The sequence below is a fragment of the Arachis hypogaea genome, chromosome 8 (genome assembly GCF_003086295.3).
Source record: "Arachis hypogaea cultivar Tifrunner chromosome 8, arahy.Tifrunner.gnm2.J5K5, whole genome shotgun sequence".
In the NCBI taxonomy this organism is placed as follows: Eukaryota; Viridiplantae; Streptophyta; class Magnoliopsida; order Fabales; family Fabaceae; genus Arachis; species Arachis hypogaea.
In genome coordinates this window covers 19057336-19064291 of record NC_092043.1, presented here as the reverse complement: position 1 = coordinate 19064291, position 6956 = coordinate 19057336, and positions in this window count along the sequence as shown.

Below are 6956 nucleotides of genomic sequence, written 5' to 3'. Positions count from 1 at the left end.
TTCCATTGGCCTTTTTGGTGTTCTGATGAACTGTAGCAGTAGTGTTGGTAAACTGTAGGAGCAATGCTTTTCCTGATAAACTGTAGAAGGGTGGATTTTTTACCTTTTTTTTGCTTCTTTTGCTTTCTTTTCTGGACTTTATTCTGATGAGTGCCGAGATGTAGATGGTAGAAACGATTTTGAGGACCCTTCTTGTTTACTGCCTCCAAGGGATGCTCCAAGACTTCTTCTCTTGAGTCTTGGGGTTTTTCCCTTTTTTGGTTAATCCGTCCGTCCGTTTGAGATGTTTTGACCCATGTCCGAGATGTTTTTAAGTAATCCATTCTTCTTTTCTTTTTGTAGGATTTAGTTGGCCTTATGTCTTCCCGAAATAATGTTGTAGAGATGCCTTCCCAGGTTCCTGCGGGTATGGCCGATTGGGTGGACTCCATGGTTCTCCTGTGTGTCTCGCTGGCTGATTCTGTAGCAATTCTGGTGATGAGAAGAACTATGAACTTGTCCCTCCTTCTTCTGAAGAGAGAGTCTGTTTTTCAACTCGGGTTGTTGATGGTCGCCCTTTCTTTTATGTTTATGACTTTTTCTTTGGTCCGCTGGGTATTACCCTTCCTTTTACTCAATTTGAAACTGACCTGTTATGGTCTTGTAATATTGCCCCCTCTCAACTTCACCCTAATTCCTGGGGTTTTATAAAGATTTTTCAATTGTTGTGCAATGGTTTTGGTATCCCTGCTTCCCAATCTCTCTTTTTCTATCTGTTTGTCTTGACTAAGCCCGGAGTGGTAAAAAAGAAGGCAGCTTGGGTCTCCTTTCGCTCTACCCAAGGAAAGAAGGTCTTTTCCATGTTTGATGAGTCATTTCGTGATTTTAAAAGCTACTTTTTCAAGGTCCGAGCTGTTGAAGGAGCTCGGCCCTTTTTTCTGGACGAAAATGATGAGCCTGCCTTTCCCCTAGAATGGCAAAAAGATGTGAGGGTCTCCAGGTATTCTTGGGACATGTTGGATGAGGCTGAGTGGGCCTTTATGACTGTTTTGGAAGAGCGATGGGGTCAGCCTCCCCATCTTGATACAAAGAAATTTCTAACCAATCCTTCTCTTCTTCAAACTGAATTGGGTATCTTGTGTTTTCTTTGCTATCTGTTTATGTTTACTTGTAGCTGTATTTTCGACTTATTCGATTTGTAGCTTGACTTTTGTTTTATTTACAGAGGCAATGAAGAATAACGAATCCATGAAAGCTTTTAAGAGGGCGCAGAAGGCGACTGCTGCCAGGAATATTTCTGCCAAGGCGGCTGGGGAGGGATCCTCCCAAGTGCGCGAGAAGCCATCAGTGCCGAGTTCCCCCATAGTGAAGAAAGCGATTCCGACACCTCAGGTCCGCTTGGTGGATCCTCATCCTGCTTCTGCCGTTCCATCTGCGGCCCCTCCAAGTAAGAAGCAAAAGACGGTTGAGCCCTTCGACCTTAATGCCCCTGACTTCAATGCCATCGAGTTCATAGATCAACAAATTGGGCCTTATGGTGCCCTTTCGATGGATGATGTGTCCATCCTCCATCATTTGGAATTTATGGCCCGGAATCACGTGCAGATGGCGTTTATGGTGGCCGCTATACACCGGACTGCTCAAAGTCTCCCTCTTCATGCCACAAAGGCATTTATGGAGGAGGCAAAGCAAGAGTTTGATCGGATGAAGGGGCTGAAGGAGGAGCTCGAATTAAAGGTGACCAAGTTCGAGAAGGATCTAGAGAATGAGAAGGCGAGTTCTCTTTCATTGGCGGCTTCTTTGAGGTTGGCCGAGGACACAGACCTGATGCACAAAGATAGTTATGTTACAACTTATCGGGAGGTGATGCGTCTGAGGGGGGAGTTGGACAGTGCTCGGGAGGATTATTCTAAGCTCCAAGGTCATCTTGTCGGCAGCGTGACTGTTGCTTACGAGAACTTGAAGGAGCAAGTTCGGGTCATTGCTCCCGAGGCCGATCTCACCCTTTTCAGTTTAGACAATGTTGTCAGAGATGGAAAGATTGTCCCTGATGACGAGGGTGATGATGATGCTGATCCTCCTCCTGTGTCCTCTGCCAAAGTGTCGACTACCTCTGCTCCTCTGGTTGCACCTGATTCGGATTGCCAAGTTCTGAACCGGGAGGATGGAACTATAGATGCCGTGCCTATTCAGACTCGTCCTCCTTCTCCTTGTCCTGATACTGCCAAGGATGCTCTTGATGTTTGCTGATCTTTTTCTGGATTCTCATGTTAGTTGGCCCGGCTTGTGGGCTCTTAAAACTTTTTATTTATTTGCTGACGTTTTCTGGTTTGTTTTGTCTGGCAACCTTTTGAAAAACAAAGGTAGCTCGTTATCCTTTTTTGATGGCCTCCGAGGCTTTAAAACTTTGTAGATCATATCAAGGTTTTTTCTTCTATTTTCTGAGAATGTTGGACCTTGCAGTTTGACCTTTTTGGATTGCCTCATGCTTATCGTTTCTAACTTGTATCCTCTGTATTTGTGTGGATCCGACTTGTTTTCTCGTTTTTGTAGGTATTTTTGGTGTTTCTCCAACTGATTTTTTTGTGTTGATTCCCTTTATTTCTGTAATCCTCTTTCCTGGACCTTCGTTAGGTCTCTTTCAGGGATTATTTTTGTTCGTAGGAGTCCGACTTTGTTTAGGTCGGTCTCTTCTGAGTTATATCTGTAATCGTCTTTCCTGGATCTTTATCAGATCTCTTTCAGGGATTACTTGTATAACTTTTCAGTAGCAGGAGTCCGACTTCGTTATGTTGGTCTCCTTTTAAGTTATTTCTGTAATCCTCTTTTTTGGACCTTTGTCAGGTCTCTTCCAGGGATTACTTTGATAACTTTTTAATGGTAGGAGTCCGACTTGGTTATATCGGTCTCCTTTAAGTTATTTTTTGTAGTCCTCTTTCTTGGATCTTTTGTCAGATCTCTTTCAGGGACTACTTGATAACTTTTTTAATGGTAGGAGTTCGACTTGGTTATATCGGTCTCCTTTAAGTTATTTTTCGTAGTCCTCTTTCTTGGATCTTTTGTCAGATCTCTTTCAGGGACTACTTGATAACTTTTTTAATGGTAGGAGTCCGACTTGGTTATATCGGTCTCCTTTAAGTTATTTTTCGTAGTCCTCTTTCTTGGATCTTTTGTCAGATCTCTTTCAGGGACTTACTTGATAACTTTTTTAATGGTATCCTTTAAGTTATTTTTCGTAGTCCTTTTTCTTGGATCTTTTGTCAGATCTCTTTCAGGGACTACTTGTATAACTTTTCATTTTGGGCAGACTTTATTATGTCGGGCCCTTCTAAGTTAAAGTAATCCTCTTTAATAGGGTTGGCCAGACCACTTTCCAGGGTTTACTTATAACTTGGGTTGACTTGGTCCGACTTCCGCACGTCGGCCAATCTTTAAGTTATTATTTTAGCTATCCGTAAGACCTTGTCAGGTTCTTTTTTTAGATTGCTTTCGATAACTTCTTACATTATTCTGTGTTCATCTTTGCCGATTTGTAGAAAATGGTTGGCATTTTTAGATCGTCCTTTGGGTGAATCGTGTTTTCACCTTTATCGGATGATTATCTTTATCGTGGTCAGGCAGTGAATTTGTTTTTCACTTTCTGCCGACCTGTTGCTTTATAATCGGACGATGAATACTTCAGATTAATGCGTCTTGGACTCTTGTAGAATATCTAAAATACATTTTATTTAAAGGAAAATGCGAATATATACATGTGGGATTTTTCTGGTCTAGGTCTCGACCTGGTGCCTCATTAAAAAACCTTTTCAGGAAAAAGAGTCCATCCATTTAGTGAGACCTTTTACCTTTTCTAACTGTAGTACCTTCGTAGGTTGCAGGCGTGCCATGATCGGGGAAGCTCTCATCCATCAAGCTCGGACAGTCTGTAGTAGCCCTTCCCAAGTACTTCTATGACTCGATAGGGTCCCTTCCAGTTCGTTGCCAGCTTCCCTTCTCCGGGTCGAGTTTTTCCAATGTCGTTTCTGATTAGGATGAGATCATTCTCTGCAAAACTTCTCGACACTACCTTTCGATTGTATCTGGAAGCCATTCGTCGCTTTAAAGCTTCTTCTCTGATCCGAGCTCTTTCTTGGATCTCGGGTAACAAGTCGAGCTCTTCTCTCTGAAGTTTGGAGTTTACTCGTTCATTGTAGTGGACTACTCGGGGAGATCCCTCCTCGATTTCTATTGGAATCATTGCCTCTGCTTCGTACGCTAGTCGGAATGGTGATTCGTTTGTAGTAGAATGGGGGGTTGTTCGATACGTCCATAGGACTTGTGGAAGTTCCTCGGCCCAAGCTCCCTTTGCTTCTTGTAGCCTCCGCTTTAGCTTGGCCAATATGACTTTGTTGGCCGCTTTGGCTTGTCCATTGGCTTGGGGGTGTTCGATGGAGGTGAACTGGTGTTTTATGTTCAAGTCGGCCACCAGTTTTCTGAAGCCTGCTTCTGTAAATTGGGTACCGTTGTCCATGGTGATGGAGTATGGTACCCCGAACCTCGTAATAATGTTCCTATATAGGAATTTTTGACTTCTTTGAGTGGTGGCGTTGGCTAGGGGTTCTGCCTCGATCCATTTTGTGAAATAGTCTACTCCTACTATAAGGAATTTTACTTGTCCCGATCCCTGTGGGAAGGGTCCGAGAAGGTCGAGTCCCCATTTCGCAAATGGCCAGGGCGAGGTCACGCTGATGAGCTTTTCTGGTGGGGCGATGTGCAAGTTGGCATGCTTCTGGCATGGTGGGCATGTCCTCACAAATTCTGTAGCCTCCTTTTGTAGAGTTGGCCAATAGAATCCCGCCCAAAGTATCTTTTTGGTGAGGGCTTGCGCTCCGAGATAATTACCACAAATGCCGCTGTGCACTTCCTCCAAGACTTCCTTTGTGTTAGAAGTCGGTACGCATATTAGCAAAGGTGTTGATATCCCTCTTTTGTATAGTGTGTTATTTATGATAGTGTAGTACTGTGCCTCCCTTTTTAGCCTTTTTGCCTCCTTTTCATCTATAGGGAGTGCTTCTGTTTTGAGGTAATTTATTATGGGGGTCATCCATCCTTGATCCTGACCTATTATGGCTAGGACTTCTTCTTCCGATATTGACGGATTCTGTAGTATCTCCTGGATGAGACTTTTGTTGTTGCCCCCTGGTTTGGTGCTGGCTAATTTTGAAAGTACATCAGCTCGGGCATTTTGCTTACGGGGAATGTGGTAGATCCTGTATTCTTCGAGTTGTCCGAGCTATTCTTTGGTTCTATCCAAATATTTTTGCATGATCGGGTCTTTAGCTTGGTAGCTTCCTGTTATTTGTGAGGTAACGACTTGTGAGTCACTGTAGATGTTGAGTTTCCGAGCTCTAACCTCCCTAGCTAGCTTCAAACCGGCTATTAGCGCTTCGTATTCCGCTTGATTGTTCGAGGCCGGGAATCCGAATTTAAGGGAGAGCTCAAGTTGAGTTCCTTGGTTGCTTTCGATTATCACACCCGCACCGCTTCCTGTTTTATTTGAGGATCCGTCGACGTATATGTTCTACTCTGTGGGGATTTCCGGGATGTCTGTGAATTCTGCGATGAAATCGGCCAGGTGTTGTGATTTGATGGCTGTTCGTGCCTCATATTGGAGGTCAAACTCGGACAAATCGATTACCCATTGTAGGATTCTTCCTGCCAGATCTGTTTTCTGTAATATCCCTTTTATGGGCTGGTTGGTCCGGACTTTGATGGTATGTGCCTGGAAGTATGGGCGAACTCGCCGGGATGTGAGTATCAGAGCGTATGCAAATTTTTCTATTTTCTGGTAGTTCAGCTCTGACCCCTGTAGTGCTTTACTAATGAAGTAGACGGGTTGTTGTCCTCTTTCGTCTTCTCGAATCAGCGCTGAGGCTATTGCCCGACTTCCTACTGCGAGGTATAGTATGAGCGATTCTCCCTCTTGTGGTCGAGATAGGATAGGTGGTTGCCCCAAGAATTCTTTGAAGTCTTTGAAGGCTTGTTCACATTCCGCTGTCCATTCGAAGTTCTTTCCCTTCTTTAAGGTAGCGTAGAAAGGGAGGGATCTTATTGCTGATCCTGCTAGGAATCTGGACAAGGCTGCCAACCTTCCATTGAGCTGTTGTACCTCTTTGATGCAGGTTGGGCTCTTCATGTTAAGTATGGCCTGGCATTTATCTAGATTTGCCTCGATTCCCCTTTGTGTGAGCAAAAATCCTAAAAATTTACCTGCTTCTACTGCGAAGGTACATTTAGCCGGGTTGAGTCGCATGCCGTGCTTCCTTATGGTATCGAATACTTGAATCAAATCGGTTAGCAATGTCTCTTCGCTTTGTTTCTTTATCAACATGTCATCCACGTAGACCTCCATGATTTTTCCGATGTGATCTGAGAAGACTTTATTCATTAGCCTTTGATAAGTGGCTCCTGCGTTTTTCAGGCCGAAAGGCATCACGATGTAGCAATAATTTGCCTTAGGTGTAAGAAACGAGGTTTTTTCTTGGTCTGGCAGATACATTGGTATCTGGTTGTACCCTGAGTATGCGTCTATGAATGAGAGATACTTGTATCCTGATGAAGCATCTATTAGAGCGTCGATGCTTGGGAGTGGGTAAGGATCTTTTGGGCAGGCTTTGTTGAGGTCGGTGTAGTCGGTGCACATTCGCCACTTCCCATTTAATTTTTTCACCAAAACAACGTTTGCTAGCCATAGTGGGTATTTGACTTCCCTTATGAACCCTGCCTCTAGTAGTGCTTGTACTTGTTCTTCTACAGCCTGAGATCGTTCTGGCCAAAGTTTTCTTCGTCTTTGTTGTATCGGTCGGGATCCCGGGTAGACTGCCAACTTGTGGCTCATTAGTTTGGGATCTATGCCCGGCATGTCAGCAGCATTCCATGCGAAGAGATCAACATTATCTTGCAGAAATTGTATCAATGATTCTTTTTCATCTCCTTTC